This window comes from Colobus angolensis, unplaced genomic scaffold (assembly GCF_000951035.1).
Source record: "Colobus angolensis palliatus isolate OR3802 unplaced genomic scaffold, Cang.pa_1.0 Scaffold135, whole genome shotgun sequence".
In the NCBI taxonomy this organism is placed as follows: Eukaryota; Metazoa; Chordata; class Mammalia; order Primates; family Cercopithecidae; genus Colobus; species Colobus angolensis.
In genome coordinates, this window is record NW_012114433.1 from 1,644,351 (window position 1) to 1,656,468 (window position 12,118).

A 12,118-nucleotide genomic window follows, 5' to 3' on the forward strand; every position below is an offset into this window, starting at 1 on the left:
TGTGGGTCCAGGCCCAGACAGGAGGGCACCGGGGCTGCTGGGCCTCTCACTGTGGGTCCAGGCCCAGACAGGAGGGCACCGGGGCTGCTGGGCCTTTTGTGGCAGGCCACGGGTAGCCTCAGCTCCACAGAGTTGCCTGAGAGCCAGGGAGATGCCTCAGAAAGGAAGCTCCAAGTCCTCTTGCTGGAAGCTTTCGGCACTGAGTGCAGACGCCAGCCCCAGTCCTTGGCCCATGGACCAGGGCACAGGAGTCTGAAGCCACTCGCTACATCCTCTCCTCCAGGGCTTAAAACACAGCCGGGGCTCGCCCCTCTCAGGGGTTTCCGCGTGGCCTGCCCCGCGAGGATGCCGGCGGGCTTGGTGCACGGGTGGCCCTGGAGTCAGCTCCACGGGCACTGCTCCCACCCGCGCGCCCAGAGTGCCCAAGCCCCACTGCCCTCCCCGCTGCTGGTGTGCGTGCACCTCGGGCCCCTCCGGGAGCTGCACAGAGTTCACGCCAGGTCAATCCACCATCCCCTGCACGGAGGGGCCAGCGGCCCGGGGCAGCGGGGCTGGGGAAGGCAGCACAGCCCTTAATCTAATGATGTTTTTCTCCAACCGCAACCATTGCACGCTAGGAGCCGCTCTCTCTTAATTAAGCTCAGCTCCCACATCCTTTTAACCATGGAACTTTAAAAGAAACATGTATCTTTCCAAATTAACTTTGTATCTAAGAATAATAAGAGAGCAAGAGTTGTACTAATTAACTTACAGTCAGCTACAGAACTCATTTGCCAATGCCATGTTGGCTTCAAGGGGAGCCGACATTTATTCAGCACAGAGGACATTCCAGGGCACTGGTCCCACCTGGGCATCACCCCTTGTTTCCACAGAGCCCCGAGGGTCTTGGAGGCAGGAGCCCAGGGACAGTGCGGAGCTGGGACTCGGGTCAAGTGTGTCTCCCTCTGGAACCCATTCCAGATTCCAGAAGGATCCAGAGCCTTCCCTCCCACACGCCAGCTCACGACATTGGCTACAGTAATAGTCTGCCTAGAGTGTGTGCTTTTGATTGAAAAAGCCAGGAGAAAATCTTTTTCAAAGAGTGGAATGTTCAAAGAATGGAAATCTGTGAAAATCAGCCTGTGTGATTTATCAGGGCTCATTTCCATGAGACGTAGTTACACTCTCGACTGGCCAAGGACGCTGCCTGCCCAGCCTGCGCAGGGTGAGGCGCGGGGACACACGGTTTCCGGGACCTGGCCGTGGGCCACTCTCTAGGGCTGACTGCAGGGACCTTTGCCTCCGAGGAGCCAGGAGAGATGGAGACACCCAATCTGAGATGTTCTGACAGCTGCTTCACAGGCCCAGCTGCAGGAGGATGGCAGCACCCTTCATCCACGCGGAGCCCTGGAGCTTGGAAGCTGAGGCCGCCAGCTCCGTCCCGGCCAAGCTCTGAGCATCACAAGCTCAGAAGGAACAAACTGCAGTGTCCACGCTGGACACAGAGCGCAGGGAGAGGCCCCTTGTCCCTCACCCATGGCACGGAGCATGTGATGGCAAACGCCTCTGCTCCGAGAGAAAATGGGCAATGCCTTTGCAACTGACCAAGCAAACGCAGACACCAGACCTGCTTTCTAAAATTCTAGGGCTGTGAATCGCACATGCCCCAAGCAGGCAGAAAAGTGGAAGAACGCTGTTCCGGAGAGAGTGCGCCCAGGGGTTCCCTGAGTTTGGAGGGGGCTGAGCTTGAGAGGAGGAGGGGCTGCGTGTGTGGGCAGAGTTGGCAGAGCTGGTCGCTGCGTGGCTGAGGGAAGGGGCTGAGAGGCCATCAAGGCCCACCTGGACGTTCAGTGCTTCCCCTCCAGCCTGCAGCTGCCGGCACCAATGGCTGGGTCCAGGTGGGATTCTCCAGCACAGGAGGGGCGGGGCAGCTTCCCCAGGCCAAGAGGCTGAGGAGAGCAGTGCCCAGCAGCAGGCAGATCCAAGGCAGGAACGCAGCTCAAAGGAAACGGCAGCAGCCAGTGTCCACGAGGGGACAGGCCACATGGGCCCGGCTTTGGGGCTCAGGGAGGCCAGGATGGTCCCCAAGACTCCCCATAGAGTGAAACTGGGCCAGCTCAGACACAGAGCTACCGCCCTGGACACACCCACGACAGAGACACGGATGCAGAGACACGGCCCCGGCCGCATGCACAAGACACGTGCCACATGCGGCCCCCAGAGCAGTGACCTTGGCATCGATGACTGCAAAGCAGGGGCCAGTGCGCTCCAAGTGATGCCGTGTTATTTAAAAGCCTGACATTCTGTAGAACACGAGGCCTTTGCTGTGGTTTATGGCCAGCTCTGGAGATGCCCAGGCTCTTGCCACTGGTGTCCCCAGAAAAGGGGGGACTCATAGAAGGGGCCCCTGTGATGAACAGCTGGGCCCTTTCCCCCAGGCCCAGGGTAAATGGCCCCTCCACAAGCCCCTGGAAGACAGGACCCTACGTGCTCTAGGAAGACAGGACCTCACATGCCCTGGGAAGACGGGACCCCACATGCCCCAGGAAGACAGGACCCCACATGCCCTGGGAAGACAGGACCCCGCCCTGACCACAGGACACCTCGCACTCTCAGGCGTGCCATCCTCCCCAACTGACCGAGCTCCCCCAAGGCCGTCATTGCCTCCTGGGTGAGGGGAAAGTGGCCATGAAGGACTTGCTCCGGGCTGGGCCGGGGTCTGTCTCAGCACCGCGGCCAGGATGGTGGCCTTGGCTGGTCAACGTGCCTCCAGTGGGTGCCACTGCTGCGTCTGTTGCTAGATGTGGGTCAGGACCCCAGAGCATAGGGCTGAGCTCCGGGGCCTGCTCCACCCCCAGTGCCTTTCTTCATGGTAAAGCCCCCCCCACTGAACCACCCCAGGAGCAGGCTGAGCCCCTACCTCTGCTGCCCTCTGGGCCCCAGCATCCGGGAGCAGAGGGCAGGGCCATGCTCAGATGCCGGGCCTGGCTGTCCTTCCTCCCAAATCTAACCCTAGCCCTGAGCCACACCCCAGGTATCCTGAGCCAGCACCGTCCAGAATGTGCCTCCCTTCAGATCTCATGCCAGCAGGGGGAGAAGGACAGCACCGCCCCACCTTTTATCTGGGAGCTTGGCCAGGCAGGGGCTGGCCCGAGCAGCAAGAGCCTCCTCCTCCTCACCGCACCGTGGCTCGGAGGAGTCTGCATCTTCTTGCCTCGGGAGCCTGGCGCATCGGAGCTTCCCTAAGCTCCACTCATCCATGCGGGACAGTCACCTCCACTCCGGAATGGGTGTGAGTCGGACAAAGGGCTCGGTTGGCTGTGCACATAAACTGGGCATGTGCTCTTGGAAATACATTTATAAAATCCCCTGAGAAAGAAAAGTGGAGACAGCCGAGAGGGCCCCGCACACCTCCCTTTGGAGGCCCAAGGCTGAGGCAGCTCGGTTTCCAGCTCCCTCCTCACGGGATGCCAGGTTCACCCCAGGCCGTGAGAACCCAAGCCCGAAGCAGCTCAGCCACAGGCCCGGATCCGGCCCAGAGCCGTGCCCTGATCAGGCCCAAAGGAGAAGTCAGGATCAGGGACAGCAGCAAACATCTGAGCAATCAGGCTCCCGCCCACCGCAGGATAACAGGCAGAGAGTGAGTCACGCTGACTGTGGGAATCTGTGTAGACAGGTTTGGTTTGTTTTCTTTGCTATTGTGCGGTGTTTGTCTCCATCTAATAATTCTCATTGTGTGCTAATAAGCACAGTGGCTTGGCCTGCATGGAAACCGCCCAGCCGGCCCTTTTGTTATGCAAAGGTTTGAAGGGGCCCAGGACCTCCCAGGGTCAGGGGAGGAGCAAATTACTTCTTCCATGTGGAAAGAGGGCGGGCATGTTATGGCTGTGGCTACAGAGACCAAGGCGGCAAACCGACAGCACTGCCCTCATCGAGGCGGCAAACCGACAGCACTGCCCTCATCGAGGCGGCAAACCGACAGCACTGCCCCACACCCCTGTGCCCTTCGGAGGGTGGCACCGACCCATTGCCGGAGGGGCTCACAGACCCAGGGATGGGCACTTTCCCAAGAAAAGTTGGGGTCCCCTTTGGCAGCTCCCCTGGGTGACCGGGAGCATGGCAGCGTCTACAGGACAATGGGAATGGCCCAGCTGCCCTGATAGCGCTTCTTCCTTGTTCCCTCCCTGGATGTGCTGAAGGGGTCACCCTGTCTGGTATCTGCTGGATGACCAAGTTCCCTCAGCTAGAGCATCAGGCTGGCCTTCCTCTCCTTAAATGGTCTTCAGGACAGACACACTCCAGGTGTCACACAGAAAGTAACTGACCCAGGCCAGGCGCGGAGGCTCACGCCTGTAATCCCAACACTGGGAGGCCGAGGAGGGCAGATCATGAGGTCAGGAGATGGAGACCATCCTGACTAACACGGTGAAACCCCATCTCTACTAAAAATACAAAAAAACTAGCCAGGCGTGGTGGTGGGTGCTTATAGTCCCTGCTACTTGGGAGGCTGAGGCAGGAGAATGGCGTGAACCCGGGAGGCAGAGCTTGCAGTGAGCTGAGACTGTGCCACCGTACTCCAGCCTGGGAGACAGAGCGAGATTCCCTCTTAAAAAAAAAAAAAAAAAGTAAGTAACTGGCCCACAACTGTATTTGTCATGCAGGTTCCCAACCTCCAGGGCTGCTGTCATCGAAAGGCACGTGACTTTAAAGACCATATCCTCACAAAATAGGATCAAGTAAAAGCTGCTCAGTGGTGAAGACGCGGAGCTGGACCAGCTGCTCAGTGGTGAAGACGCGGAGCTGGACCAGCCCTGGTGCCGGGTGCAGCAGCCACTCTGCAGGAGGCCTATCTGCACCGTCCGAGAGAGTCGGAGCCAGAACCTCACCTGGAACCCCACTCCTCCTAGAATAGAGGAACGGCCCAGGTCACCCCCCAACCCCACCAGTACAGCAGCTGCTCTGCAAAGCGGATGCCCGCAGGTGCTTCCAACACACGTCAGAACTAAGCTGGAGCCCTGTGCACGCTCCTTCGTGCTGTGCTGGGAGGCTCTGCCAGAGCCGGCCGCTGGGTGGGAGGGCAGAAGGTGGTTTCGTCTTCCCCACAGGGTGGGCACGCCCTCACTGGACCCCCGGGTTTTCTTCAAGCCTCTGTGTCAGAGCCAGTGGGCAACTGTGCTGCCTCTGCCCACCCTGCCCACATGGGCACACATGGGCACACCTGGCTACATGTGGGTACATGTGGGCACACATGGGTATCTGCAGGCACACCTGGGTACATGTGGGCACACACGGGTATCTGCAGGCACACATGGGTACAAGTGGGCACACCTGGCTACATGTGGGCACATGGGTACATGTGGGCAACCTGAGTATCTGCAGGCACACCCAGGTACATGAGGGTACATGCGGGTATTTGCAGGCACACGCAGGTACATGTAGGCACACCCGGGTATCTGCAGGCACACCTGGGTACATGTGGGCACACCGGGATACATGTGGGCACACCAGGATACATGCGGGCACACTTGGGTACATGGGGGCACACATGGGCAGGGCAGCACTGGCAGCTGCTCCCTGCCTGTCACAAGCCATGACCTCAGCTTTGACCTTGCAGGTGTGCCAGGTTCAATTCGAATGCATGCCGTGGCAATGTGTGTGTGCATATTGTACAAGCAATGTAGCTAGGAACAGTAGCTATTATTATCCTAAGGCTAAACATGGATTTTTTTTTTTAGGTGAAAATTCAAAACCAAAGGAAATTACTGCCATCAGGGTTGTGGCTGCAGCCAGAGCATGCCTCCCAGTCTCACACTCATGCTCTCTTGTGGAATCGGGCTCTGCAATCCTTTTGGCCAGAGCAGAAAGGAGCTGCCACATGGCCTGGGGAGACAGCTCCACCTCTGAGGTAGCAGCAAAGCAGCAGCACGGAGGGGGTAGGGGGGAGGTGAGCAGTCCCGGCCGTCTGCTGACTTTCCCCTTTCTAAGATTTTGTTTTCATAGGGAGGAGAGAGAGGGCGCCTGAGTCTGACAAAAGGATCTCAGGTCCCATGCTGTCCACTCTCCTGCCAGCCACAGAGACCAGGTCCCGTGCTGTCCACTCTCCTGCCAGCCACAGAGACCCCCGGGCCATGATGCCCGGCCGGCCTACTGGGTGACAAGATTGGAGGGTGCATGGAAGGGCCCAGCTGCTGTGAGGGGCCAGTGTTCCCTTCCTCACCTCCTGCTGCACCTGCTCTGAGCTGAGTTCTGCCATCACAGATGTAGGGTTGCCAGAGAGACCCCCGGGCAATGAGGCGCGCGTGTCCGGATGGAGTGTCTGTAAGGGACGTTTGCTGACAGCTCACTGAGGTGATGGTGGAACCCGCTGGTCGTGGAAAGCAGGAGCTGGCACTGGCTGTAGCGCCCGGACCCCAGGCCTCCTGCCTGTGGCCCAGCTTCCCAGCCGCCTCATAGCTCTAAAGTGAACACCCTGGCCAGAGAGATGCGTCTCACCCCTGGCAGTCCCCAGCTCCTGACGCAGCATGGATCCCTCACTCACTCCTCCAGGCAGCCCAGGACCTGTGCTGATAGAGCCTCTAGCATGGCACACACCAGGTTCTGAGGGTCTTTAAAACAGACACCGGCCGGGCGCGGTGGCTCACGCCTGTAACCCCAGCACTTTGAGAGGCCGAGATGGGCGGATCATGAGGTCAGGAGATCGAGACCATCCTGGCTAACATGGTGAAACCCCGTCTCTACTAAAAATACAAAAAATTAGTTGGGCGTGGTGGCGGACGCCTGTAGTCCCAGCTACTCCGGAGGCTGAGCCAGGAGAATGGCGTAAACCCGGGAGGCGGAGCTTGCAGTGAGCCGAGATGGCGCCACTGCACTCCAGCCTGGGCGACAGAGCGAGACTCCGTCTCAAAAAAAAAAAACAAAACAAAAAAACAGACACCAATGGAAAGTTTTGTTCACAGAAATTTAACATCAAAAAGCAAATGGAAACAGAACAGAAAAGACCGATCACGTTTCCCAAGTTGGAAAGAATCGGGTTCCATCTGCCTGGGAGAAACAGGAGTCTCCACGCGCTGGGAGTGGCGCATGGGAAGTAGAGGGAGTCTCAAGAACAGAAAGCCAGGGGCACTGTCCCGCAGGGAGGGGCGCCAGGGGCCTAGGGTGGCCTCTCAGGTTCACGAACCAGGGAAGGGACCCCAATAGACGTGCACTCGCCTACATCGCCCCTGGGGGAGGCTCCCCAGCCAGTTGAGGACATACCCGGGGCTCCAGCCCCACCCACAGCCTCCCTCCCAGTCCCTGGAGGATTCTTCTCACCCACGGCAGGTGGTTCTCACCGTACGGCCCGTGGGTCCTGGCACAGGGTAAGTTCCCAGGGACTCTGCCAGGGGGTCTGGAGATCAGAACTACATTTGTGACAATGCTGAGTGACACCGTGTGACAATGTGTCACTACTTTTATGACAACACCTTCTCCAGCAGGCGATATCTACAGAATGGTGACTCCCTGGTGGGTACAGGGCAGCGGCTCCACACCCTGCCTTACCACAGCCAGGCACTCACTGTGCAGTAGAAACGACAGCTCCACTTTTAAAAGCCACCCTGGGGCAGAAAAACTATCCATTCTGTTATATCTCAGCCTTGCATACAGCACAGCGGGGTGCGTGGCCACAGGTGGGGGAGTACACGGGAAATGCAGGCAGAGTGCATGTACCACACATGGAAGCTGATGGGACTGGGAGAAAGTATGCAACTGAGTCTGGAGCCACACCCGCCACCCCCCAGCTACACTGTACCTGAATAAACAACTAACAAGCCACAGTCATTGGGCATCGGGCAGGCATTTTCTTGAAAATGAGCAAAACGAGCCTGTTGCTTTAAGGTAAACTTGCAGTATTTGTTACCAATAACAAAATTTGAGCTTTCAAGCAAAAATTAGAATTTTGGAAAACTTGTATCCATCACCGTGAGCTTCCCAGTCAGCATGTCAAGACTTTTCCAAGGAAGTTGGTGGTGATATTCGCAAATGTGACTTTTGATATGAAATAAAGAAACACGTCACCATTTGGAAGCTCCACATGACTCGGTGAACTGACCTTTTCCAGATGACTGTCACAGGATGCTACGAAGCCATGCCGGGTAAGAGCCCAAGCAAAGCGCGTGATGGCTGCACGTCACGGCCTGGCTGCGCGTGGAGCATGTGCACCGTGGTCTCAGGTTCCACAGCAGCTCACCTTGAAGAAACCATCACTTTCCACCTGTTGTGTAATGCCAAGAAAGATGATGCACAATTATCCAGAAAGGCTGGTAAACAATCCTCTGTCCCGACTCAATGTCTGTGTGTGGTCAGGTTTTCTTCTCAATTTCAACGAGAACAACAGTATCACAGCAGTTCAAATCAGAGAACCCAGTGAAAGAGGTTTGCAAAATGTAAGATAATGCCATTCTTTTTACTAAAAATATTACTAAAATTTTTATCCTATATGTTAACACTTAGTGAGTTTATTATTGCTGTTTCTAAATGAAGCAGAAAAGGATGAAATGGTCTGTTTTGCAGCAATGTGGATGGAAGTGGTGCCCATTCTCTTAAGCGAAACAGAAAGACAAACGCTGCATGTTCTTACTCGTAAGTGGGAGCTGAATCACCTGTGGACACAGAGTGTGGAATTATGGGCAGCAGAGTCTGGGAGGGAGTAGGGGGGAGAAAGTACTTAACGGGTACAGCACACATTATTGGGGTTCCCTAAAAGCCCTGGCTTCACCATTGTGCAATGTGTGCCTGTGACAAAATTACACTTGTGCCCCATAAATTCACATAAATCTAAAATGTATAAGTAAATTTTGAAATGTAAACATGAATGAAGCCATAAGTATTTTTAAATGTCTCAGTTCTAATTGCTAATATAGACTATATATATATAATTTACATATATGATATACATAGATGTGTCACATGTATGTGACACATACATGCATATAACACACACACACACACACACATATATATATATATATTTTGAGACAGAGTCTTGCTCTGTCGTCTGGGCTGGAGTGCAGTGGTGGATCTCAGCTCACTGCAAACTCCGCCTCCCGGGTTCAGGCCATTCTCCTGCCTCAGCCTCCCCAGTAGCTGGGACTACAGGCGCCCGCTACCAGGCCCGGCTAATTTTTTGTATTTTTAGTAGAGACGGGGTTTCACCGTGATTAGCCAGGATGGTCTGGATCTCCTGACCTCGTGATCCGCTCACCTCAGCCTCCCAAAGTGCTGGGATTACAGGCTTGAGCCACCGCGCCCGGCCGCTAATACCCTGTATTTCGAAGGTTATAATGCACAAAAACAAAAGCTCTGAGGGTCTTCAATAATTTTTAAAGTGTAAACATGTCCCAAGACCAAAACGCTTAGGACCCGCTGGCGACTGCAGCTTGGCACACGCTGAGGTTTCTGCCCATCTGTTGACACAGCCGAGGCCGCTGCACCCACTCCGAGCTCCCGGGCCCTGCGCGTCTTCCCACGTGGAGGCCGCCCCGGCCCGGGCTGGGGACTCGGCCCCTCTAGACTCTGTCCCGGCCTCTGGCATCGCCTCTCGGGAGCCGGACCCCTCGATCGCTCGTGGCTCCTCTCAGCTCCCCCAGCGCAGGCCGGTCCGCACGCGGCCCTGTCCAGGCCCTTCGCGATTTGGCCGCTTCTCCCCGCATCTGGCCACAGCTGGGAACACAGGGACCGGGGCCCCCCGGGGAAAGGAGACAATGCCCCAGGAATGACGGCGCTGAGCCCTAGCGGCGGGACAGTCTTTGAGTGTTTGTTTCATGGGACTGGAAAGAAAAGAATCTTTGACTTTCCCTGAACACGAGCTGCCTGCGACTCACGGACCCGAGGCCCAGGGAGGAACCGCGGCCCCAGGAACCCCCCAGGGAGGTCTTTCGGGGCCGCAGCCGGGAGTCCCGGCCACCCGCAGCTCCCCCAGCCTTCCCCCATGGCCCTGAGAAGCCGGGGACCCTCCCTGCGGGACACGCACGCCCCACTCAGAGCCTCCCAAGCTCCCTGGAGAGGAGGAATCCGCCTCCATCTTGTCCCCAGACCCCGCTCTCCCGGGACCCCTCTCCCGGGACCCCCTCTCCCGGGACCCCCTCTCCCGGGACCCCCTCTCGTGGGACCCCACTGCTGCGTCCGCCTCTCCAGGCTCGGCCTTTCTCCGGGGGTCCCGGCCCGGTCAGGCCCCCTGAAGAACGTTCTCCCTCAGACCAGGCCCAGGCTCCCCACAAGCGCCCCGTGACCCCCGACCCCACCGTCTGCCCTCGCCCAGGGCCGCAGCATCGGGAGGATCGGGGGATCCGGCGGGGGTTGCTTGGCTGCGCCTGGAATCGGCCTCGAGGTCCCCCTGCGCCTCCCTGGGCGGCCGAACTCACGCGCTCCCCGGGAACCCCCGACCCCCGCGCGGATGAGCAGCTTCCCAGAGGCCTCAGGAAGCCCCTCATAGGGTGTCAGCTCCCCGCGCTCCAGCTCTGAGCGGGTCCCACTAACGCCCCGGCATGTCCCTGCCGGTGACTCCGATACCCCAACACCCCGACACGGCCTCGGACGGCTCCGCGCCGCCCTCAGCAGCCGCGCCTTGGCCAGCGGGTCCCCCGTGCCTGCGGCCTCTGACATAGAAAACGAGGAAGGAGGCCGGGCGCGGGGCTCAGTGTCGTCTCAGCCCTTTGGGAGGCCGGGAGGCAGGCGGATCATTTGAGGTCAGGAGTTCGAGACCAGCCTGACCAACATGGTGAAACCCCATCTCTACTAAAAATACAAAAATTAGCCGGACATGGTGGCGGATGCCTGTAATCCCCACTACTCGGGAGAGTGGGGTGAGAAGCCTGCCGGGCACGTGCTGCCCCCTGAGCCCCGGTCCACGGGCCTGTGTGCCTGATGGGGACTCGGTGGAAAACAGCTGCGAACACGAGGCCTAGAACCAGCTGCACAGCGAGGCCGGCCACACTCGAACCAACGCGGAGGCCCCTGCAGCCTCCCCAGCGCCGACTCCAGCTGGCCTCGGTCACCACGCGCTCCTGGGGGGTCCCACCGCGCCCCCTTTGCACACTGAGGACTCGAGGCTCTGAGCACACGCAGCTCTCACCAGGGGCCGCGATCCTCGTGAGGCCAGTGGGCACAGGCTGTTCTAAGCTCAGGCGGCTCAAGAGGGGACGGGTCCCACTCAAGAGAGAAGAGAAGGGAGCCATTCTCAGAACAGGTGGGGGGCCCCAGCTGACAGCTCCCGGGATGAGGTCTCCAGGGGTGACTCCACAGGACACACAGAGCCTGTGTGTGACATGGATGACCTGACGCTTTGACGGTGTGGAAGGATCCTCAGTCCTCGGATTACAGGAGGGTTCCTGCACCTGCCACGGCATGGGAAGACTTAGTAATAGGTACAGAGAAAAGGAGGAAGGCAAAAGCAGCAGCCAGCTCCGGAAAATGGGAAAGCTACTCAAGTGGGGGATGCGATTCCAGGACAGGTGGCCACCAGGCCTCAAAAGGCAGAGAGCACCCGGGGGAATACAGCAGCTACCAATGCATCCCCCATCCACGTTAAAAGGCAGCCAGGGCCAGGTGCAATGGCTCACACCTGTAATCCCAGCACTTTGGGAGGCTGAGCGGGAGGATCACTTGAGGTCAGGAGTTCGAGACCAGCCGGGCTAAGATTTTCTACTTAAAATACAATTTTTAATGTTTTTCTACTTAAAAAAAAATTGTATTTTTCTACTAAAAATACAAAAATTAGCCAGGCGTGGTGGCGCAAACCTGTAGTTCGAGGAGGCTGTGGCAGGAGAATCGCTTGAACCTGGGAGGCAGAGTTTGAAGTCAGCCAAGATCGCACCACTGCACTCCAGTCTGGGCGACACAGTGAGACTACAACTCAAAAAAAAAAAAAAAAAAAGGCAGATGTGCTGGCTCAGCAGGAACAAAACCTAATAATGACACATTAACATAAACATAGCACATGGGCTCCTTACAGCTGCAAACGTGCAGAGCCGAGGGGGGACAGAGGAGGCAACATCAGAGCACTAAGCTCACATGGTAACAGGATGACAGCAGACACTCTCAGAAATCAGTCAGTGTGAGCACACTGTTTACATGCTAACAGGACGACAGCAGTCTCAGAAAT

The 12,118-nt window shown here is 57.5% G+C and overlaps 1 long non-coding RNA gene across 1 annotated transcript in view; it reads left to right on the forward strand.

The window, feature by feature from the left end:
- The window catches only part of LOC105506292, a 35,819-nt gene extending 28,939 nt beyond the window's left edge, over positions 1–6,880 (forward strand). Inside the window, exon 2 of the long non-coding RNA XR_001000907.1 lies at positions 6,652–6,880. This is a non-coding gene — a long non-coding RNA (uncharacterized LOC105506292). The remainder of the gene's footprint in view (positions 1–6,651) is intronic.
- The last annotated feature ends 5,238 nt before the right edge of the window (positions 6,881–12,118 follow it).